Source organism: Sphaeramia orbicularis, chromosome 24, assembly GCF_902148855.1.
Source record: "Sphaeramia orbicularis chromosome 24, fSphaOr1.1, whole genome shotgun sequence".
NCBI classification, from domain to species: domain Eukaryota; kingdom Metazoa; phylum Chordata; class Actinopteri; order Kurtiformes; family Apogonidae; genus Sphaeramia; species Sphaeramia orbicularis.
The window spans coordinates 11,114,686-11,140,893 of record NC_043979.1 but is presented as its reverse complement, the minus strand read 5'-3'; the positions used below and the strand labels follow the sequence as shown (position 1 = coordinate 11,140,893).

General features: G+C 38.3%; 1 long non-coding RNA gene across 1 annotated transcript; it reads right to left on the bottom strand.

Annotated features, from left to right (window-relative positions):
* Positions 1–8,338: 8,338 nt before the first annotated feature.
* On the bottom strand, positions 8,339–22,062 carry LOC115415358 (uncharacterized). The gene is made up of 3 exons (XR_003934795.1): positions 21,956–22,062; positions 17,117–17,125; positions 8,339–8,350 (listed from the first exon to the last, which is right to left on the bottom strand). It is a non-coding gene; the product is annotated as an uncharacterized LOC115415358 (long non-coding RNA).
* Positions 22,063–26,208: the final 4,146 nt, after the last annotated feature.

Genomic DNA, 26,208 nt, shown 5'->3' with positions numbered 1-26,208 from the left:
TAAACTAAGTGTCTCCATCCACTGTCATTTATCAAACTCCATGGGTTTTACAGTGTAAGTAATTCATTTATCAGACAGGGGCAGTTGTTTACCTGATTGACTAAATTCAGCTACTTCCTGTTGCCTTCGTCAGAAGCGTCACATGATGTTGCCGTGACGTGACTTACAGGCTGCTCAGGAGGAAGACACATCACGGCAACATCACATGACGCTTCTGATGAAGGCAACAGGAAATAGCCGAAACTAGTCAAGCAAGTAACAAGCAAGTAAACAACTGCCCCTGTCTGATAAATGAATTTCTTACGCAGTTGTACGTGGAAGATATATCGGCCTGATATATTGATTTTTTTTCAATATCGGCCATCGGCCTTAATTTTTTTTGAAAGCCGATATTTGATCAGTTGCAAAGATGTTATAAGATGAGGTACCTGTGTGGGCAGCACTTGAAGTTAAATAAATGCTAAAAGAGTACTATGTGTATGTGTATTAATAATTTTATTTATTTTGCTGCATAAAAATCTTAATTATCAGAGTGTTTCTATTGTATTTTACAGTCAATGTGCTTTAGAAAAACAAAGCTGCCTTAAAATATCGGCCTCAAAAATCAACTGTAGATTTCAGCCATCGGCTGGCCAAATTTTTAGCAATCAGCATCGGCCTTAGAAAAACCCATATTGTTCATCCATTAGTAACCTTTACCAGTCCGTGGGTTTTAATAGTAAATCAATGTTGATGTTGACGATGTGAATCAATGTTGAAGATGATGGTGTTTCCACGTTCACTATGGAGCCTCTGAACGTCCAAATGGGCCATATCTGATGACCATGAAAAGATGAAAAAGCATTTTACACCAATTGTTTACATGTATTAATAGAAATAGTGGGTCAACAAGAATTAAACATTTTAGATCAGTAGATGCTTTTAGTCATGTGATGTTTGGGTCTTTATGAGTTAAAAGGGGAACTGTGGCATCTGTCTGCAGAAGACTAGAACATCTTTGCAAAGCAAACAAGCATGGCTTTAGCTAAGATTTGGCACTCACTACAGCACCCAGTGGATAGTCACTCACACAAACAGGTCTGCGTGCATTTACAGCCTTTTTCAGATCAATAGCAGTCACAGGGCCACAGTGGCGGAATCAGAAGATCGACTCAGAGCCTAAAAATACACCGGAAATATCCATCGCCTGTGCACGCCAGTGAGGTGGCTGTAGTATAACAAAAGTGACTGTAACTAAGCACTTCACACTCGTGCCATTTTAAGGATGTTTTTACACCGACTGTGTGATTCCACTGAATTTTTATTGGGCATTACTGTGAAAAGCAGCTCTGGCAGAGTCGAGTGAAACAGGACAAAAGCAGCACTCTGTGGGGGGTTTCATGAATTTGAAGTTGTTGAATCACACTTGATTTATCTCACCCAACATCTAAATAGCTGCAAAAGTGGACCTTTCATGAACACTCTTGGAAGATATCCCATCAATGTTTGGTTCAGGTCTGTAATCTCCGCTTTGCTACAAAGCAAAATGAAGGGGAGCAGCCAGAGAGAAAGGACAATAAGAGGATTTCACAGTTGAGTGTTATGACACAACTTTGCGTTATTGTTTTTCCTGTTCCTGAAAAGCTGTAATTAAATTGGCGTTGACTGGACAGGACGCTGTTTGAGCGTGGCAAACGCCAGGGTTGGGTGAATAAACAGGATCCTCCCTGACTCATGACTGACTCTGGATGAGGTGACGGGGATTATGTGAGGAGCAGTACAACTGCCTTGAGTTTTTAGATCAGCACAGTTCTCATAGTCAACTCAACAACCTTTGTGGTCTATGAATGTTTTAATAAATTAAATCAATTAGATTTTAAGCAGTGTAGGGATAGCTTTAATTTTTAGACTCGTAGTCAGTAACAGACAGTGGTTCTATGGTTTGATGCTTAATGGTTTGATGCTGGTGGAGTGTTTTGTCTCAAATGTATTAATTTTGATTGAGATCCAGTCATTTAAGTATGAAGAATATGATTCACATCATGTCTGCACTGATCAAACCTTCATGAAATTATCTGTACGTTTCTTTACATTTGCAGTATTGTTCGTCTTAATTTCACATTTTAGTTTGATTGCATTATAAAGTCACATGGATCATGGAAGTCGTTTTCACCATCGATGCAGATGAAAATCTAACTGATGTGACTCAGGGGTAATATATTAAAGTTTAGTCACGTTACATTTAGTGATGCATAGACTTATGTCATTTCATTGTAATGAAAGGGTTTTCGTTAACAAGTGAGCAAGCAATATGATACCAGTGACAAACAATTAAATAAGATAATTATTTGGAATAAAATTAGATATTTCTGAATTTCAGCACTTAAAAATATGTGATGTAATGTTAGTGCACATGTTAAAAATGCACCAATACCTCGATCCACCATCAGCATCAGCCAGTATTGGCCTTGTTTAGTATTAGCAAATCAGATGACGGTCATCACCAATGGCAGGAGTTGTTTGTCTACTGTTTTATTAGGTTGCTGGAACATTTCTAAATGAACACCAAGGTTGTTTGGTGAATGTGTGTGATGCAATTTGTGCTCGTTCAAGGATAATTTGTTATAGAAAGCTGAAAGAAGCTTTACTGTTCCCCTGGTACAAAGTGGGGAGTAAATAATTGCAGAAATACACAAAAACATCACTGTAGGCTAACAGCCAAATTGTTTTTTTTTAAAACTCCTTGTCAACTCATCCTTAAAGTCTAGTTAAAAGAGCCCTGGTTGTGTTAGATATTTGAATTTAGAACTGTTGCATAATCTGGTTGTCAATAAGGTCAACTCTCAAATCAGTAGTTACCTTTATTACACAAAATCTTGTAAAAGATGTACTCCTTTTGTGTCATACCCGTAATTCAATGAAGTGCATGAATGGTTTTAAAGTCAAAGGTCACGGACTGTTAAAATTCCCTCATAGCTCGCAGTTTGTCACATCTGCTGTTACGACATGTACCTCAATGTTGGATTTAACTATGAACTATCTGTCACAGTCTTTCAGCTTTGTAGGGCAGAACAGAGTTGCTTCTACCATAAAATATACCATCATTATAGTCCATAACAACAACATAAAGTGCTGTTGTGGGCATCAGGAAATGAGAACAACGGGGTGGATGGTTATTTTAGTGAGGCAAACTCCAGATGAGCGCGTGGTGCCTGAATCAGGGCCAGGCCTATCAGCTAAAAGAACGTAGGTGGGGCGATTTAGTAATGGCCAGAATTAACAAGTGCCAAAATCTCTCATAATTCCATTATAGTACTTCATTACGTGCATGCTGCAGTAGCATTTTAATCCACCCACAGACTGAACACTGGCCTTTTGTATCCCAGCTGTCTCCAGGGCTCAGGTTTGAAAACTGCGCTACTGCTGCTCAGTTATGCAGAATGTAGGAAGTCATCACGTTGCTATTAATGACAGCTTTTGAAGATTCAAGAGGGAGTCAATGCTTTGATTTGGAGAATAAGGATTGTAAACTCAGACTTTATGTTGGGCTGATTAAACCAAACGATATTCAAAGGGTGTGTTATTGCTTAAGCACAGCCACTGAGCTGACATGAAAATGAGGGGCTGTCATAAATTCATTGCACCCAGTGACTAATCGCTGTCTGCCTCTCAGCTAACCCCACAGGCATGATGGGAGAGGGCATTAATCTGCACAGGACTAGATGGGGAATTTGTTCCCTCATCTCCGATGGCAGTTTGTGCCATTAATCTGTTTAAAAGCAGGAACTACTTTAATGAGCTGCTAATATTAAATGATATTAAAGGAGAAGTCACTTAGAAGTAAATTGCGCATGGCACGTCTTGGAGAGATGGTATGTTAGATGGTTTGTTAGACTCATGTAGACCAAGTGCTATTGAAATGTGAAAATGTTTTCCCTGGGATGAGCCGGGCTTCTTCAGAGGGGAATTGCTGGATAAATGTGGAATGTTAAGTGCAGCTGTGACCGGGTTGAACAGAAAATTGATGAATTTTCCAAAAAAATGTGGCAGATTACTGAACCTCATAAGTGACATCGATGGACATGTCCAAATGGCAGTTTTGGAAATTCCACGGCTGCTTTTTGTCCTTGGCAGTCAGATGACAATAACAGTTTATTGAAGTTCTACTGATTGGTTCACCAGCGAGCACAGCTGCAGACCTGATGAAAATACGGAAGCCATGTTATTTCCTTTTAGCATTTAATCAGATTTACATTTCACAGAAAATCCGAAACCCTTTTTACTCACTGAAATTATTTGGCACTGTCCTCCTGTAGATCTGCTTTAACTGCACTTAACTGTGTTCTGTGACCTCTGTGCCAGCATAGACCTGACAAATCGTTAGCCTCATTGCCTAAGTCGTACACTATGTGGACAAAAGTATTGGTACACGTTGAATTCAGGTGTTTTTTTATAGCAGGGGTCTGGGATACAAAACAATAATGACAAATGTCCTTATATTGAGATAAATATCATTGCATTGTATTGGTTAGTTTAGTTTAAATTGTTATCTTTGCCTCCAAAATGCCTCAGATGATGTTTTTTTACTTAATTTCTCCCAACACTGATTTTATTTTTGTTGTGTTTTTTTTTTTCCATAACTATGATTTTAAATGTTCTACCCCTAAATTTCTAAAATATTTTTCATGCTCTGACAGTAAATAATTTTCTACCACAACTAACGATCTGCTTTCTTCATATCTCACTTAGGAAGAAAAATCTCTCATTAAACTTTAAGGAAACACTGATGTTTATAAACTATGTGGACAAAAATATTGGGGCACATCATGGCTACATAGCTACTTTGACATATAAATATCAATATTAATAATCAGTATGATATTTATCACAATATAAATCTATATTATGATATTTGTCATTATTGTTTTGTACCCCAGACCCCTGTTAGAAAAGAAACCCCTGAATTCAGCATGTCCCAATACTTTGTCCATATAGTGTATGACTTAGGTTATTCTGCTATGAGGCTAACAAAATGCTCTCTACTGTCTGGATCCTGGTCTTGCCTCCTTGTGTCACAGTCTCTTCTGTATTGTATTTTTAGGCCAGACTAGTTTAGTCTTTCTTTGTCAATCAGGGTCAATCTTCATCAGTAATGTTTGTTCCTGGTTTCCAAAGCGTGCAGCCAATCCATGTTAACCCTCGGTGGAAAGATTTGGATTGAATGGATCTCCTTTGTGACAGTTGCGCTCTCTGCTCCACAACTTTCAAATGAATTTAAAGGTCCAGTGTCTAATATTTAGTGAATTCTCATAGAAAATGTACAGATTGCCCTTCTCTCGTGACCTAAAGTAGCTGCTAAAAATACAACTTGTTAACATCAGGGTTTGGTTTTTCCATTTTCGCTTTTTAATCAAACCTGTGCTGCTGGATAGTTTTTTACCGTCGCATGGTCTGAGACAACATGAGACTGCATCTACTTCTTACCTGCATTTTCAAGTACTATAAAATCTACGCTGTGTGCCCTAATTTTGTTTAATCACATGTTCTCAAATAAGTAGGAGAGTTAAATACATGACGAACAGCTGTACTCACCAATCACTGATTAGATTCAGTCAGATGCAACCTGGATGTCAGTCTACTGCTAATTTTCAATGTCTTACTTCATAATAAGTGAAATATCTGTGTGCATGTCAACATACTCACAGTTCATCTTTCTTGTAATGCCACTTTTTCTCAACCACGTTTTCCATTGTGGCAAAAATGTTGGAAACCCCTGCTTTAATCTTCAGCAACATGTTGTTTTTATACACATCCTACATCCATCTTCATCTTAAAACTTAAGTTACTCAAAATAGTAGCATGAACCTGCATAAAATGGAAATACTCAGGTATAAGTCCTTCAGATGTATAAGTGGAAGTTAAATACAATAATTTCTTACTTTCTTCTCCGACTTTTAAGATGATCATTTTTCAAAGCTAATATTCCTGTCAGCTTCAGCACTACTTTGTGTTTAAGGCAAATTGACAAATGTTACCATGCTCACATAATACATTAAAATGCTTATCAGGGTACACCTAATGTACTACACATTATACATTTATAATATCATTGCCATTTTGTCATTATATGATAAAATACTAACATTATCTTTTAGCTCAAGGCAGGAGGAGTTTGTTCATGAGCTAATCTGACTTCTGGAGAAAACAGGACAGAAGTGCACAATGCAATTCTGCCCTGAAGAGGCAGAAGAAGACACAGAAGAGTGATTCTCAACTGGTGGGTCGTGACCCAAAAGTGCAGCGCAAACCCGTTTTCATTGGGTCACGGGCCTTTGTCTGGGCAAAAAATAATGTTAAGAAACCAATTTTGTGCTTTATTTTTTATGGAGATGAGCACCGCCCATCCACAGTCCCCAGCTGTAGGGGGTGGAAATGTGCTGTAATGCTAATTAAAACCAGACATTTCACAGCATAAAAGAAGACCCAAAAGTTTCCATTCATATCATGGAGAAATTCAGGTATGACAACGACTACATCAGATATAGTTTTACCTCAATTTTGGACAAAAACCTCAGTGTGTTTGATTCTTCACTAAGTGACTGAATGTACTTTTAGTTTTTTACATTTTTGATTTAATGTTAATGGGAATATTTCCATATTTAGCATCACCACCTGCTGGTCAGTTTAGTTTATCATTAAACTTGTCTTCTGTGTAAGCATATTAAGATACTCTGTATTATCTTAGGTTTAAAACACACCATCTTTTTACTGAATAAATTTGAGAAGTTTAACTCTTATCAGTCTGGGTCACAGCTTGTCACTGAGGGGTGACAGTGGGTCCTGAAGCCAAACCAGTTGAGAACCACTGGTTTAGAAGACAACCTGCTTATGATCAAAAGGCAAAAAGCAGAGGATTTTGAAAGTGTTGCACATTCATGAATATGTTGTAGATAGTTCTGTAATTAAAAAGTTGTTACTGAACTAATTGATGTAAAACTGTTTGATAATGTTTCTCAGTGAGGCGTACAGCAGACGCTGTCATATGGCAAGTTATGCTGCTGTCAGTGTGACTTCATGAATCACATCGAACAAAAGTTGCCATCCCAGTTTCCCCAGAGTAGAAAATGTAACAATAAACATCAATGATTATAGAAAGGTGCTGAAGCAGTGCAATTAGAAAACATAGACTAAAGAGTGCCACTTTATTGATCAGGACCGATGTTGTTTGATTTGTTCTGCTGTTTGCTTTGTAGTATCAGTTTGTTAGTTTTAATTTGTCTAGCTTGGGGTTTTGGAGTCAGCATTCCCTCTAGTACTTAATTAGGTGTATTTATTTCAACTGTGGGAGGTGGAAGGAAAGGGGGGGTTGTCAGTGAAATTGTTTATAGTGTATTGATCCTCCAGACTAATTTTCATTCCCCCAGACTCACCGTATGACTCTGATTCTCTCACTGATCTCCAGGGTGCTGTTCTGCAACAACTGTGACAAAACAGGCCTGGCCACCACAGCTGCAATTGGTACTCCATTCTTCTTCACATGACAACACACAGAAATGATAGATATACACTATGTAGCAGTGTTACCTATACATTGTCAGATAAATGGTGCATGGAGATGGAAATGAATGGCTGCATGTCAGAATGAGGAATACCATTGGCGTGCCAATGAAATGCTGGTGGTATCTATTCACTGAATAAATCTATGCATCATAGATAATTTAACATCTGCTGGCGTGCTAGCTCTGCATGCTGAAGCCTACTGTGTAACCTACTGTGAGGGTTAGACTGTTAACCTGCTGGGCAGCCCTCAACAGAACCAGGCTATTTCATCAAAATACCAAATGTCTCAAGCTTTTCTGAATGGTGTGAACCAGTGGCAGGAAAAAGTATGTAAACCCATTTGAAATTTCCTAGTTTTCTGCATGAATTTGTCAGAAACTGTGATCTGTATTGAAGTCATAAGCTTAGATAAACACAATGTTGTCTTAATACCACATGATTATATTTAATGTCTTCAATGAACACAGCTACTGCCTTGCAAAAAAGAGATTTCCAAATACCTATGAAAAATTGTTGATTTGCATAAGATTCAAAGCGGTGACAAAATAATGTCAAAGGTTTTCATCAATCCACTATCAAACACATTGTCCAAAATACAGACGATGTAGTATTGTGGCTGCTCTCCCTGGAAATGGGTGTCCATGTCAGGACACATTTAATTATTTTTCAATTCCAGCCGCCCCATGAGGGACGGGTTGGCATCTCAAACATGAGAGCAACAGGGAGGCAGTGCTACATATGTGTGTAGTACTTTTCCAGTGTGCTGCAGTCTGTAGTTCTATTGCCAGTTCTATTCCTAGTCATGTTGTGTCTGCTTTGGGTGTCTTCATTGAGTTCTTGTGGCCGTCCATTTCAGTTTCAGAAAGCAAACAGAGCACCATTTCCATAGGTCTCCGTTTAAAAGCAGATACTGTGGACAACCAAATAAGAAATTTTTGAATTTATTTAGGCCTAATTAGTCATACACTTTCTGATTGGTCAATGGCTAGACTGTTTGTTTATTTTCATAGTGTTTTTTTTCTTATCAATTCAGCAATTTTTGTAAAGCCCTGTGAGGCAACTGTATTGTGATATTGGGCTCTATAAATAAAGTTTAATTGAATTTAATTGAATGGCTGCATTCTATGGTCCAGTATTTCTGTATAAGACAACACTGTCTAAGGCCAGTGTTCTGATCATTTACTCAGGAGATCATTTTCAAAATCAATAAAATAATTTTTAGACCATTAAGAGCAGTAACTGTGTTGTAAGTGGCATAATGTACAATGAACCTGTCATTATAGAGAAATGAACCCCTTCAGGGTGAGGCAGGCCTAGATTATCCTTTCATTCTCACTATTGACCAGTTTGCTGTATATTATACTTTGTATATTTCACTTTCTTATGAATTAGATTTATTAACCTACACATGTCAGGGACAATGGAAATCCATAATACCATCAGGACTTTGGCCCTAACTAGAAAATGGCTTTATGTGAACTGAAAAAAACATGAATTTAATCCATTGGCATCACTTATCAAAATCAATCAATCAATCAAATTTTATTTATATAGCACCAAATCATAACAAAGTTATCTCATGACACTTTACATATAGAGTTGGTCAAAACCAGACTCTAAGCCAATTTACAGAAACCCAACAGAATCCTCCAGGAGCAAACACTTGTGACTGGTGACAGTGGCGAGGAAAAACTTCCCTTTGACAGGCAGAAACCTCGAGCAGACCCAGACTCCTGGAGGATGGACGTCTGCCTTGACCAGCTGGGGTTAAAGAGAGAGAGTAAAGGAGGAGAAAAGAGAGAGCGATAGAGATAGAGAGAGATTGGGGTAGAGGGAGAGAAGGGGGGAAGTAGGGGGAGACACATGGATGCAGTTGATGCATAGATAACTGAGCTAGAACATCTATGGAACTATATAATAAACACTATCGTAACTCTATGGATAAGTGAGTGAGGACGATGAAGGCAGGAGAGAGGCAGGAGCACAGCAGCAAGTCCAGAGATGATCCAGGGAAAACCTGAGATGATCCAGGGAAAACCTATGAAAAATGTGTTGTGAGATGCAATGAAAAAAAAAAAAAAAAGTGAAATAAAAAAATGTTGACTGAGCATTGAGTTCAAGCTGTGAGCATTGTCCTGGATCCCATTTATGAAGGACACAAATTAAACAAGCACTGTTTTGTGAGTTAGGTAGGCTTTAATTCTTTACCAGGTTGTGTAGACTGACAGATGAATTTATAGTATTTCCAGGACTCCAATGTTTTACACATATGTTTGGGATTACTTATAATATTTCCATCTCAGTTGTGTTTTGGGGTTGCTTAACAACAGACAACATCAACAGTTGATTCTAAAAGAGATACACAGACATACCTAAACTACATTTCACTGGAAAAATTGTGTGAAATTTGTTACTATTTTGTGTTTTTACTAAATTACTGCCTTTTTTATTTGTTGTTATCACTGATCTTTTAACCTGTTTTTCACTATGGTATAGTGTGTGCTGACTGGCCTTTTGGCCAGCTTGCCCTTGTAAAAGAGATCTTGATCTCAACTGGATTTTATCTGGTTAACCCTTGAACCCCTAAAACATTATTCCAGGTTAAAGTGCTGCTGTGAACTTGCATCTGTAGAAGTGTCATAAAAGCTGCTGTGACTATGTGCTTGTGTTCCTTTTCTTCAGTGGTTTTGTTTTACTGTGTGTTTTAGGGTCAAAACTGGGTGGAATAACAGAAAAAGACAGAGGAATTGAAGTTTGACAGGTTTTTACTAAACAAGGCACTCAGAATGTACATCAATAAGGGATTTAGGATGTTGAACATGAACTATGAATTGGAACACAAAGAAAAAACAGTATTTAAATTTTTGCCCAGTTGTTTTTGTTTTGGGGCTCTGTTTTTCTAAATCAGTCCAGCTGCTTTTTGGCACATGGTTGAACTCCAAAAACCAGATCCATGGTCAAATCTCGGTAAAAACAAATAAAAACAAAAATAAATAATGGAAAATCACCACAACACTGCCAAAAAACAACAACAAGGAAAACAGTGTTTAAAAAAAAAAAGCCCGTACTGTCTATTTTTATACCGAGTCATCCTCACTCACTGCTCTGTGTTTTGCCCCCCATTACACAGGCAGCAAGGGGTACACTGAGCATGCTCAGATGTCTGGAAAAACAGGTTCTATTCTATCAGCACATTTAAATTTTTTATTGAGCAAACGGTTGAATGTTTATGAATATTTAAAATAAATAATTCATTCCGAAGGCTCACTACAGACACATGAGGGATTAAAGGGTTAAATAAAGGTTAAATAAAAATAAAATAAAACATTCCTATGCAAAAATGCTATGTATCCTAAATACCACTCACATTTTGTTTCCTTGAATTTTCTGAATACATTACTATTTGGATGTTGCTGCCAGTTGATGATCACTGGTTTAAAGAAGTCCCATGTTTGTGTTCTGTTTTTTGGGGATAAAGTTTAATTTATTCTGTCTTATTTTTTCAGCATGTTCAGGAGCGTTAATCAACATAATTAGGACTAAATGTAAACACATCAACATTTCCACACATTAGTTCCATCAGTACGTCATCAGGGGCGTGGCCAGGGGGTGGCTCCCCTCCAGGGACAAGCTCTGCTCCCTCAGGGACAAAAACTGCCCCCCCTGTGAAATACCCTGTGTAGCCTGCCAGAGCTGAATGCACCCTGTTTGACAATCACAGATCCCCCCTGCCCCTCCCAGTCCAACAATCACAGATGCCCTCCCCTGGTCAGCCATTATTTTTCTGCACCCCCAAACAAGCAAAATGCCCACCCACATATGACATTCTGGTCCCACCTCTGTGTGTCATACCAGCTCTACTTGTTTTGTACTATGGAGAGGGTTTGTATATTTTACATTACAGCAACACTTGAAAAGTTTAGGGGTAAGATTGTAGTTGCCACCGCTATTTGTTGGCATGAAGACCAGGTTTGATCACCACATGCAGAAAAAAAGAGGTGCATTCCTTTTTTCTTTTCCCATCAAGGTGTCCTGTCATGAGGACTGTACCAGTGTGACAGTGTTTGACCTCTGCAGGAGGGACTGTCAATACTCTGACCAGTGAATCACACCTCATCAATCAAATGTCTCAAACCTCTACTGGGATTAGCTGATTTATCATAGAAAATAACAGAAGATTGGCAAATGTGTCTAAGTCATTAAGAAGCAGGCAACACCTTCCAGAGTATAATATTGACATTTTTGAAATTGATGTCTGTGTTGGCACAGAGGCTAATAAATTGCTTTGATCAGGCCAGAGAAATGAAATGCCATAGAAAATAAGGGTGTTAGTGTTACTGTTGAAATAATGTGGTGAATTGGGGGTATAAATAAATCAAAGTCTTATAGATTAGAGAGACTGAAAATCATAAAGATGGATATACTCTATGTGAGAATTGTAAATGAGCAGAAAAACAGCTCAGTAAGAACTCGAAACGGCAGGAAAAACAAGTCCAGGATCATCCGAGCATTTGTAAATCTTCAGAATGAAAGCAACAGATCAATTCAGATCAGAGAGTGAAGTGTTAGAGCGCTTTGCTTTAATGTTAGGAGTTAAACTGAGATCGGGGCTGCCATGTCTCTCTCTCTCTCTTTTTTTTGTACACTCCCTCCTTTCCAGAGAGGGTCATGAGGGAACCACTGCTGCAATGCAGCAAAACAAATCGCGAGAATCTGTTAAGTGTTTGTGATTGTGAGATGTAACTTCTCCCTTGTTTCTTTTCCATTTTCATGCGGCTCTTGCTCTAGTTGTCTCTCCCTGTGGACATTAAATGAACATTTTCTAAATAAAAAAATTGAGGCTTATATCGAAATCATTTGTAGTGTTCGTGTTGAGGGATAAAAGCAACTTTCCTTCTCCATAGATCTGTAACTTTTAGCTGTAGATAGTTGACGTTTCTGGTGGTAAAACTAATAAAAGAAACATGCAGTTAGTGCCTTTGGTTTGTGCACCCACATTCTGAAAGGCATCAGTGGTTTATAGAAATGGCTGGAACATTACTTCACTGCGTTGTTGCACTGATATGAAGTACAGGCTCAACTGTGGAGATGATCAAGGTCGTTCTTTGTTCTCTTCAAGGTTCATGTAGGATAAAGAACCTTGCAGTACTGACTGAGATGTACTTCTACACTTTATAGATTTACAAACTTAGAGGAAAATCATCTGTATAGTCAAGCTTTTTTGTTACTTGACGTAGAAGACTTCATGATCACTGGAGTACCACTATGGCAATCAACATTCGGATTTTTTTTTATTTATTTACTTTTAAACTTTAATATGAATAATTGCAATCAGTGGTTTCTTTCTGTTCATTTTTGTGGTGCTGTTATAATTTAAGTCTTCTAATACTTAAATCAAATGCATACATAGACATTACAAAGAACAGACATTTATTGCCTCTGGACCTTGGAATGTTTTTTTATTTATATATTTAATTATTTACTTACTTTGGAGATGAAGGAGGGGTCTAATATTTCTATTTGCTACGCATTGTTTTTAACCCTGTAAGACCCAGTGCTACTTTTGTGGTGGTTCACAAGTGAATTTTTCGGTATATTTGCCTTTTCTGAAGTGATTTATTAGAATTTATTGTAATATTATTCTCTTTATTCTGTGTTTCTTCAGTAAAAATCAGGTATTTTCTTATAATTAATTCACTGATTATGTAGATGTTCATAAAAGCTAAGAGTAAATTCAAAGGTTATCATATCAGAAACAGAGAAATCTGAAGTAAAATTGACTTTTTCAACAAATATATCATTAATTGAACATAAACCAAGCATCTCCATCCACTGTCATTGATCCAACTCCATGAGTTTTACTGGTGAATCAATGTTGCTGAAGAGGACGGTGTTTCCACGGTAACTACGGAGCCTCTGAACGTCCAAACAGGTCAAATCTGATGAGCATGAAAAGATGACAAACTGTATTTTACACCAATTATTCACATGTATTGATAGGATTAGTGGATCAACAGGTATTAAATATTTTGCATTGGAAGATGGTTTTGTTATGACAGTGGATGTTTGGGTCTTTAAGGGTTAAATTTTAGTAGGATTCAACTAAAGGACTTTCAGAGAACTCCCATTTTAATCTATATGGTTTCCATCCATCCATCCATCTTCTGAACCCACTTTTTCCTCACAGGGTTGTGGGGGGTGCTGGAGCCTATCCCGTTTACCTATGGGTGAATGTGGGTACACTCTGGACCACCACCTAAAGTGGTTCTAATATGCCTTTGTGCAAAACAAACATTGTAACCAAACCAGGTCCACGTCCGTGATTGTCAGGTCAGTATTTAATCATCAAAATATGGTCCATTGAATACTAGACATAAACACTTGCTGCTATTAAATCATAACAGAAAACGGCACAACTGAATAATGGCTAGCTGCAGGAGTCAATACTAATTTGAAAATATCTTTCTGCTGCTCCTCCCCCCTCTCTGTTCAAATAAAAGGACTAAATATAAATAACCTGATATTTAAAAACATTTTCAATCTTGTTTGTCATGGCATGGAGTAGAGCAGCTTAGTCACATCTGATGGAATTATAACAATAATCAGTTATTATAGTTAAGATAGCTGTCAATCATGTAACCCCTGCCTGGATGAAAATTCCCATGAGCATCCAAAACCTGTAATTTTAGTAGTTTTAAAGGTTTTCTACAGCCTGAAAACAGAATCCAGGGAAGGAGATGGAAGCCTAGTTCCTTCTCAGGCCTTTTGAATTGCAATATGTTGAATGGTGATTAGTTTTTACCCAGTGACACTAAAAGGTATCAAGTATTCCAGCTTTAACCCATTAAGACCCAAACATCCACCATTGATTAAAAGCATCTACTGATCTAAACTGTTCATCCACTAATCCTATCAATACATAGAAATAATTGGTGAAAAATGCAATTCATCATCTTTTCACAGTCATCAGATATGACCCATTTGGACGTTCAGAGGCTCCATAGTGAACATGGAAACACTGTCATCTTCGACAACATTGATTCCCCAGTAAAACCCATGGAGTTGGATCAATGACAGTGGATGGAGACGCTGGGTTTATGCTCAGTTAATGATATAACCTTTGACTTTACTCTGAGCTTTTATGAACATCTATGTGATCAGTCAATTAAACAAAGGAGAACAGATGATTTTCACTGGAAAAAAAAATGCAAAATTCAGAGGATAATATTATAATAAATGGTTATAAATCACTTAGGAAAGGTTAAATAGAGAGAAAACTTCATTTGGGAACTGCCACAGAAGGCACACTGGGTCCTTATGGGTTAAAAGTCGCTTTGGAAAAAAGCGTCTGCCAAATGCATAAACATAAACATAAAAGAGCAGCACTCCAACTTCAAGTTGCAGAAAATGATATGGAAACAGTGATGAAATGTAACATTTCTGGTAGTTACATCCAGTTTTTTTGTATACAGTTGAATGAAAATCATTTTCACAATGATGCAGAGTAAACACAATCAGCAGTCGGCAGTCGTATCATAAATATCATTACTGTCAGGCGGACACCTGGTCTTTTTTTTTCGTCATAAAACTATTGGTCAGTCTTCACATTGGCCTGACAGTTTTATAAATATTTAACCATTGAAAAGTGTTGTAAATGGCTTGTGACTATATTTCTTAACTTCTTTCATGTATTTACAAAATAGCGTTTTTCCAGTTTCCTGAAAAAAAACAAACATTTTGGACATAAGAGATTTCTGCCTGACAGTGATGATATGATGAGCCAAAGTAGTCATCTGAGGTCTTTATTTTCTGCATTGTCCCAACCAACACCCCTCCTCTCTGTTCATATGTTTAAAATTATCACAATAAACAGGTCACACCAGTCCAGGGGTGTCAAACATGCAGCTCATGGGCCAAAATGGCCCACCAAAGGGTCCAATCCGGCCCACGGGATGAATTTCAGAAGTGCAAAAATGACACTGAAAATATTTATAGTCAAGGGTGTTCAGGGGACACATGCAACTCAATGTGATATCAAGTAAAATAATAACATAATGAATAATAAATGATGACGTAAATAGTGACAACTCCAATTTTTCTCCTTGGTCTAATGTGAAAAAAGCAAAATTACTTTATGAAAATTTTTACATTTACAAACTATCCTTTCATAATAAAATGTAAATAACCTGAACAAATATGGGAAACCTGAAATTTCTCAAGAAAAATAGGTGCAATTTTAACAATATTCTACCTGTTACTAAATGTTTTCTGCATTTGTAGACCAACTGTCATCTGTAAATTGTGTTAATAATAAGCTGTGACACAATACTGTTGAAACTGCACATACTTATTTCTGGGTGTACATGAGTGTTCAGGTCATTCGCATTTTCATAAAGTAATTTAACTTTCAAACTAAAACAAAGAGAAAAATCTGGATTATTATTTATTGTTGACGATGCCTATTATTGTATTGGTTCGGCCCACTTGAGATCACATTGGGCTGAATGTGGCCCCTAAACTAAAATGAGTTTGACACCTCTGCACCAGTCTAAAGCTGACATGCAAGCTGACAAATGGCTCCACAAAAACTTCCTCTTCCTCAACTCTAGGCTGGTTAAAAAATACTGGGGGAGTTAGACCACATATAAAAATCAGTGACTCTTTCCTTGACCTCAGACAGCTAAGGCTGAGGCTTGCTCCTACATGTGCCACTTAGTCAATAATTCTCTCCTCCTGTTTAGCAATTGCTGCATCCACAGACCACATTTGCTGTGAGGAAGGCAGAGGCGAGATATACCCAGAGGTGTAGTGATGTATATATGCATGTACACAGCATGGCCACCTCAGGGATTTACTGTAAACCTGCATAAAAGTGCTCTGCATGCCAATCATATTATATACTTCTGTGCACTGTGAATTTTACTATGTTACATAACTGTGACTTTTATTTTCATTGGCTTTAGATCATGTGAACCCTCAGGATCTCTCAAGAAAAAGTGACTTCTCTAAAATGACACATAAGCCTAGGTTTAGGTGCTGCTTTGATGATGTCCTGTATTTTAAGGCTGGCCTTTACTTCAGCTTGTGTCTGAAACAGGTTGTAATGCCTCAGCCCCCACCCCTGAGAAGTACTCTGCGTTCTGATTTGATGGCTCTCACAGGACCTGCCTAGCGACAGCCCACAGTTCCTTAAAGCACATGGTCAGAACCATCCATTCTTACAGCAGCTACAGTCTCCTTAGCCTGGAAACCAGATGAATCTGAGAGTTCATGTATCATTTCCTGTGGCCCCCTTCCATTCAAAGAGATGTTAGCCAAACCAATGGCGGGCCAATCACATGTGCTTATCTTATATGGGGTGGGGGGTGGGGGTTGATATGATGGCTGACAGAGGTCACATCAAAAGTGGGAAGTAACGAAGTATAAGTAGTTCATTACTGTACTTAAGTACATTTTTTAGGTATCTGTACTGTACTTGAGTATTTATTTTTCTGGCAACTTTTTACTTTTTCTCCCCACATTTTTCCATAAATATCTGTACTTTATACTCCTTACATTTTCAAAATAGGATTGTTACTTTTTCAAACTCTTCAGAGGGAGAATCAGTGGTGGAGAGAGGGAGGACAGGCTGTGACCAGAGTCCGTACCAGTATCCTGCACAGGGTCCACTTTTTCCTAACTTTTCCGCCCGTACCCACAAAGCTGAGTACCGCGACCCAACCCATGATTAATCACATTGTATACACAGTAACCTGTTATGGCACGACACTTGGCATGGACTCAAATGCACAAGACTCTCAAGGGTCAGTGGTAAAAAGGATTTATTTTAACAAAAATACAAAAAGGCAAAAATGGATGAACAAAGGAGAAAACGCAACATGCTCATAATAAACTAATAAAAAACCTAATGAACAAAAGGAAAAGCACAACATGCTCTATACTAAACTAAAAACCTGATATACAAAACACATGGATCAAGAGTCAACATACTTAACAAAGGAGTTCTTCTCACGGACACAGACACGACGCACTGACAAGAGACAAAGGGAGTGAGGAGAAATATATAGGGAAGGCAGGGATCGCAAACAGGTGTGGACAATTACAGGAGGAACACCAGGTGCAGGCAATGATGGGATTAGGGAAGGCAAAGACAAGACTGACACAGTGCAGACGAAACAGGAAGGTGACCACCATCACCAAAATAAAACAGGAAGAGACAAAAACCCAAAACTAAATCAACATAAACGTCAACACATGACATAACCCACTTTTAAGGGCTTTATTTTTGGCTAAAATGCATGGCATCAATAAATCTGTAATCTGTGCTGCTCAATGACATCTTTAACCATATATAAACAGAGGTGAAGCTCACTTCAAAATAAAAAAAACCTGGCTGTGGATCAACCACAGTGAAATTAGATGATCATCATCATTAAATGTCCTGAAAATTATTTTCATCCATGAATTTTTTTTTTTTTTTTTTTTTTTTTTTTCACTTTCTTGCCGGCTACCCACCTGCATTTTGTTTAATTTTACCTGTGCTTGCACCCATGAAAATTCTCATATGATTACATTATTCTCTATATGATTTTGCCTGCTTAAATGAGTTGAATCAGTACTTCTGCTTTAACAAGAGTATTTTTCCACCCAAGTGGCAGTACTTCTACTTAAGTACAGAATGTGAGTACTACTGTGAGTAGTACCACCTCTGAGTGGCAGTGAGGCCCTTTGTGACCAGCTGATTCAACTGCTATTGATGCGAAACAGTCTCTTAAATCCATAGATCAGTATTAACAGAAGTAGAAGGACATCTTCTCCAAAAGAAAAATAAATTGTTGCATTTAAAGATTTCCATTGTCATTTGAGAAATGGTTTGGTAACTTCAAGTTATAGTTTCCTCAAACAAGCAGTAGAAGAGGAAAGGAGAGGAGGAATTAGACTTTTTCATGCTCTTTGATTGGATGGGAAGTTTCATCTAGAGCAGGAATGTCAAACTCATTGTAGCTCAGGGCCACATAATAATGCCAACTCCAAACTTTTGTCTTTGTTTTAGTGCAAAAAATAACCTCAAATTATGAAAATATTTACATTTACAAACTATTCAAACAAAAAAGATGTAAATAGCCTGAAAAAACAGTGCAAGTGAAATTCTATCAACATTACGCCTAAACTTATCATTTCTACATGTGCATTATGGATCAGATCTACAAAAACACAAAACATTGAGTAACAGGCAGAATATTGTTAAAATTGCACTTAATTTTCTTTAGACATTTCAGGTTGTTCATATTTGTTCAGGTTATTCACATTTTATTCTTAAAGCATAGTTTGTAAATGTAAATATTTTCATGATTTAATGTTATTTTTTGCACTAAAAGAGAAACATTTGAAGTTGTCATTATTTATAGGCATAATGTAATATTCATTTCACATTAAACCAAGAAGAATATTTGGAGTCATTATTTTTAGGTTATTATGCTATTATTTTACTTGCAAATTCAACCCATGGGCCAGATTGGAATCTTAGTTGGGCTGGTTCTGGCCCGTGGGCTGCATGTTTGACACTTGTGATCTAGAGCAAAGCATCATATTTTATGAAATTACACTTGTACCACACACTGTCCTGCATATCTCCAAAAACCTGTTGTGACCTGAACTTTCAGACAGTGCATTTTCCAATGAATCAAAGGCTTTTTTTTTTTTTTAAAGTTCTTATTCAATATTATAAGACACCTAACACAACAACCAGCATTCTGGTAAACCGGAAACCTAAAAACTAGAGTGATTTAAGTTGGACAACATTAAAGGATCCAGGATTGTATCATCAGTTTGGTGCCTCGGTCTTGCTGCTTTCTCGTCTTCCCTGTTTTTTCTCTTCCCCACCAGCTGTGCCAGTCTTTCATCTCCTAAACATCAGCATCAATTTTTCAGGACCATAAATCACAACCACCAACCTGTCAAACACATCAAGGCACATTATGCAGCGGAGAACGTGTCAGCATGTTTTTAACAGTGTCGAAACGAGTTTCTCCAAACAGCACAGGATCCTTCTTGGTGTCTATGAGCATAAGTTACATTGGTATGAATATAAATGAGTATTATGACTAAGCATTATCTTGCTGTCAGCGTACAGTAAACAGCATATCTTCAAGCATTGTTGTTATTTGGCAGCAAAAATCCACCATTTAAAGAAGGTGAGAGGTCGAGGATGACAAGGTTGAACAACTGAGAGGAACTGCAGAAAGTGAGAGGAAGAAGAATTTCATGTCAAAGCCGAAGAAAAACTAGAATTAATTTATGTTCTGCAGGTCGACAGGGGACTCATTGCCATGGTAACAGGCCATGTGCCACACCACCTCCCATCTTCACCTCCTCCCTCTCTCGTTCTTTTTTCCTTCTTGCCGCCTCCCTTCCCACAGCCATCATTTGTCTAAGAAAGATGACTCCAGTATTCTCTGTGTCGCTGCTGCTTTCGAAGAATGAGCCCAATTGGATGTTGAATATTCACACACTGACAGACCCTTTCAACCCACAACACCCAACCACCCACCCACCCACGCTCCCGTCATCTGGGGGGATATGCCACATCCTCTAATTAACAGTCAATCCATTGCTCTATTTGTCTCACTTCTGTCCGTCTCCCACTTGTTATCCACGGTTTCTCTCTTTTTCACACTCTTTCAGCAGAAAACAAACTATGTGTTGACACAGGGTGGAAAAACGGGCTGAGTCGGACCAGGATACTTATTTCCCTTCTGAGTACTTGAATGACCACAGTGTGCTTTGTTGATTATTTGGTTTGTTTGTTCTCGAAGCCACAGACAAATCCTACGAGGCGAGCCTGCCTAATTTCACCAGATAGGGATGGAGTTGATGGGATGTGGTTGTACAAACCACTAGCTGTTAATGTGGTTTGAGAGTAATCATTAACTGTGATCTTTTTTGCCCACAGTTTGGATAGTTAGCAAGTGTAATGTAATCTGAGGGTCCTGTCCATGGAGTCAAATAGTCAATCAATCAAATTTAATTTATATAGCGTCACATCATAACAAAATGACACTTTACATTTAGAGATGCTCTAAACCACACTAGCTCAGCATAATCTTGGCATCCAGTGTTAAAATGAGTGACTGTCACTTATTATTATATTTAGATTTGGAGGAGAATTCAAATCAACTGGATCAGTCTGTTTTTAGCAGCTGCTGTAGGGAGACGTTAAAGCGAGGTAACTTCACCACCAGATATTACCAAATACAATGGTACCTTGCCTTACAAGTAGGGATGGGAATCGAGAACCGGTTCTTTTTGAGACCCGGTTCCCATTAGCTCAATTCCTTGGAATCGTTTGTCTGCCTGCTTAACGATTCTGCTTATTGACTCTGCCTTCATTGCACATGCGTGATGACGTCACGAGCACACTGCATTGTTTTGGTCAGAATGTAGCCAACATGGCACTGAGGCAGAAACGCTCAAAAAAGATGACACTGGGTCCACTTGTAACACTTGCAAAGCATCCATTTCTTCAAAGGGGGGAAATCTCTCCAATATGCTCAAATATTTCTCCACACAGCATGCAGTTCATTTGCAGGAATGTCATGTGTTTGATACACTACTTAGCGAAGCTTGTGAATCTAGCGGCAGAGCAAACACCAGGGCATCATCCAGGTCCAGCTCTAGGTGGGGCAACAAACGTCCTGCCCCCTCAAATAAAAGTTTCTGAAGGTAGGGGGAAGGAAATCAGGTGCACAACAATGGGAGACATAGAGGAATTAATAAAGCATCTTAAGTTTCAGTTTCACAGTTTCACCGCCCCCCCGAACTGGGCCCGGTGTCATCTGTTATTATTATTTGTGCATACTGTATATGTATATTTTCTGTGCAGAGATGGAAATATAAAAGACAGTTGATGCAAACACACCTGTTTGTACTCTTCTATTCCCTCACCCAATGAGAATCGATAAGAGAATCGATAGGCAATCGGATCGATCAGCGAAATCGATAATGGAATTGGAATCGTTAAATTCTTATTGATTCCCATCCCTACTTACCAGTGCCTCAATTTATGAGTTTTCTGAGTCAGTTTTTCTTTTTGCGGGCCAAAATCTGAGTTATAAGTGAGCTTCAGATATGCCGCCACTACTTGGACACAACATCCGCCCATCATCCTGCGTCTCACTTGTTCACTTCATGTGGTTACCTCACTGTGGAAGCATCTATGTTGTATGGTGCTCATGCTTTGTGCTTTTGTGCTTTTTCTTAACCATGGGTCCAACCTCTTTTCACCTCCTCCAGACAGGAGGCAAAGCGTTTCAGCACCCCCCCTCTGGACAGTGACTGGACTTTGTTGTGCAAGAGGAGATAATACCTGAAATACCTGTAACTGATGGTAACCTGTTGATTTTGGATGTGAGCTTACTCTATAATGGTACTTGGACTTACGAGTTTAATTTGTACTATGACTGAGCTTGTAACTCAATTTGCTTGTATATCAAATACATGTTCCCCATTGAAATTATTTGAAATGTCATTAATCTGTTCCAGCCACATAAGTCGAAATACATTCAGATATGTCTAGTGAGTCAAAAACCTATTTCTAATCTATGAGTAACGTGCTTTGAATCTATGTGTACCTTATATTGAACTTATCTCCAATGCATATTAACATATGTAGACATATTCAAACTCTTATCACCTCTTTCAGACATGTGGCAAAGCATTTCAGCACCTCCCCTCTGGACAGCGACCGGAATTTGCTGTGCAGCTGGAGATAATACCTGTAATACCTAATATCACCGTAATCTTCAAGTTTAGAGTTACATTTAAAAAAGTAACAAACTAAAATAAAAATATATTTACAAAAAAATATATAAAAATGGGGTTGACAGGAGGAGCCAGTACTCCTCGAGATGCTGTGGTGAGCAGAGAAATGGATGATCTGGCACCAGAACCTACTCGCTGCACTCCAACATTTTTCTTTTTATTGGCTAAGCCACGGACAACATCCTGAGCTTTTGTTGGTATAAGTTATGTATAAGTTGGGTGTGAAATTGGGGTGGTATTTTGGGGGCTGGAATGTATTAATGGAATTTCAGTCAATTTCAATGGGGAAAAGTGATTTGATATACGAGCAAATTGAGTTACGAGCTTGGATATGGAACTAATTAAACTTGTAAGTCAAAGTACCACTGTATCACACACTTAACCATTAATTAATTAAATGTGATGATGGAACAGCAGCTCAAGATCCTGAATTTGGTTGATTAGCACCTCAATATTAAATCACCGGATTGAAGATTTTCCAAATCAGTCTCTGTAGTCGATGTTCTTCACTTGTTCTCATTGATAATTGATAACTGATAATAATAATCTCAATGTTAATACCCCTCTGTTCTCTATAGAACATCATGTCCTTGAGCCAATCTGTTGACTGAGAATAAAAAACAAATCCTCAAACAATGGAAATATGGAAGAATCTAAACCTTGAAGAAGTACTTTTTATATTGCAAGTTAATATAATACTAGTGCTTATCTTAAAATTCCCCAAGTACTTTGAGTGTAAATCCTTTGTTTGTTGCACATCATCTGATTTAACATTGTCTGAAAAACCTTTCTGGTTCTAGACACAGTAATCTCTGAAAAGCTGCAACACTGATGCACAGTAATGTCAGGAAGTAGATTCATTAAGTAGCAATTGCACATCTTGAATTACAGACTTTTAACACTTTACAGGGATTACAGTAATACAAGAAACCAGTAAAACCTTCATAATTGGTGCTGTGGTGCATCTGTCAACACTGAAACTTTGAGCAATAAAACTTAACTTAATGCAGCTTTAAAAGCTTTTCAGCACAGAGTAAATATAGACACAAATGCAAAATACTGTAAGCTGTAAAAATGCTGTCTTAAAAACCCTGCTGTAAGATGGTATGACCGTTTACCCTTCAGCTTTGCCAGAACATCTCTCAGTATACCGTATGTGCTGTTGCCTCACTGTATGTTCACTGACTGAAACAAAAACCCCATTTGCAGCAAATGCACACAAAGAGGGAGCCTCTATATAAATCATGAGCTACAAATCCAGCCACAGGAAAGTCCAATTGATTCTAGATTGCATTTACAAAAGGATCCTTTCAAGTCGATCAACAGATTGATTTGCTGTATACACACCCACTGCAGGGAAATGCCAGAAAAAGCTGCAGCGGTACTAATGTTGTATTCAGTGATAGTCAAACTAGATAAAAGCCTCAGATGAATGCCTGAAATCGCCTCATATCCTTGCAGGTAACTTGCCAAAGGTAAAGGGAGAAAAGTTTCTTATACTATCTCAGGGAAGTTCCTGCTTCATGTACTCCCTCCATTGATCTCCTGGTTTAAATGGCAACTCAGATACAAGAAGAGACAGCTATAAGTAAGTAAATCAGTCCACTGGCCTATCTGCTCAACACCAGGCTTATAGGAGAAGCTCAGGAGACCTGCATATTATTAAACAGCTGCTCAAATTGACCATAGAGGAGAAAAAACATCAGAAAAAAGAGTCTTAGGAAAGAAGGGTGACTCAGAGCGAAGAACGTTTGCACTTTCAGTCAACGGTGGCATGAAGGCAGGCAGCTTAGAGCTCCTGTCTAGATATAATGAAACTTTAATGAAGTTATGCTGCTGCAGCATGGTAATGCACAGTCTCAGGGGCCGAGGAGATAGGGATTGGCTGGAGCATATGCCCGAAGGTGTGTATTTCAGTTGTCACTTAGCTAACATGGAGAAACAGCAAAGACCTGGTCACACTCACTCTTAAACGGGTTCCCTTTAGCGGCTACAAGTCCGCATTCAGTTTTTGGGTGGGGTCGAAGATGAAGACTGATGTCATGTCATATTTGTCCTCCATCCTGATTTAAATGATGTGCTTGTCTGTTGCAGAATTAATAATCTATTAGGTGAGGGAGGGGAAGGGCAGAGTACTGTTAACCTCTGTCTTGTTGAAAGCTCCTTCAGCTGTTACTCAAATCTTTACTGCAGGTAAAAACAGAAAGTGTGATTGACGCAGTGAAGTGAAAAGAAAAATTATATCAGAATGAAAGTGGGTGTTTTTCACACTGCACAAGCCTGTACTTATCTGTAAAAGAACCAAATGACAAATATGTTCATATTTTAACAGCAACATGGGCTACGTTCAGACAGCAGGTCTTAATGCACAATACTGATTTTTTTGGTGAAATCTGATTTTTTTCAAATCAAATCAATCAAATTTTATTTATATAGCACCAAATCATAACAAAAGTTATCTCATGACGCTTTACATATAGAGTTGGTCAAAACCAGACTCTAAGCCAATTTACAGAAACCCAACAGAGTCCTCCAGGAGCAAATACTTGTGACTGGTGACAGTGGCGAGGAAAAACTTCCTCTTAAAAGGCAGAGACCTTGAGCAGACCCAGACTCCTGGAGGATGGCTGCCTTGACCAGTTGGGGTTAGAGATAGAGGGCAAAGGAGGAGAAAAAGAGAGCGATAGAGATAGAGAGAGACTGGGGGAGAGGGGGAGAAGGGGGGAAGTAGGGGGAGACACATGGATGCAGTTGATACACAGATAACTGAACTAGAACTGTTAAAAGTAGATCAGCTGGTGTTAGTATCATTACTAGAAACCAGAACAAAGGTCCATGACTGTTAATACTACTACTCCAAATACAAGTACTAACAGTGGATATACTACTATTACAACAGTTAGTACAAATAACAGAAACCTCTACCATCAATGGAACTATATAATAAACACTATCATAACTATATGGATAAGTGACTGATGACGATGAAGGCAGGAGGGAGGCAGGACCACAGCAGCAGGTCCCGAGATGATCCAGGGAAAACCTGTGATGATCCTGGGAAAACCTGTGAGGCAATATAGCAAAGAGACTCCAGGGAAGAAGTCAAGTCAGTAACATGTATTCATTGGGGCATAAATAGAAGAGAAAATTAGGAGAGAAAAGGTCAGGGAGAAAGAGGAGCAGAGAGGAGGTCAGAGAGGAGGAGGACTAGAGCAGAGCTCAGTGTATCCAATTTTTTGTGTGCTCATTCATATTACACATTAAATGCGACTTTTATCAGTTTTGAGTATGAACTGAATGCGACCCTGAAGTGACATGCGCAAAAGAGGTCCTGACGTAATACGTGACCATGCGGGCATGCACCGTGTTTATGGAAGTAACACTCCTGGGATGCAGAATTGTGATGTTTGTCCCATTTCAATGACGTGAAGGTCAGATAAATGCGACCTGGCCGTTCAGACTGAAGTCGCATTGCTAAATATCAGATATGTATCAGATTTAGGACCACATATGAAAGTGGCTGGGGTCAGATTTGAAAAAATCGGATTTGTGCTGTTCAAACTGTCTTTAACAGATCGGATACAGGTCGCATATGGGCAAAAAAAATCAGATTTGGGTCACATTTGCCTGCAGTCAGAATGTAGCCTAAGTCAGCTTGGTAAAATTAACAATTAGCTACCCCTTTGTATTTTCTGTATTTACACTTACACTACATGAACAAAAGTATTCGGACGCGTTGAATTCAGGTGTTTCTTTTCTTCTTTTCTAACAGGGGTCTAGGATACAAAATGACAAATTTTCTACTTATAAATTTCTAAAATATTTTTCATCCTTTGACCGTAAATAATA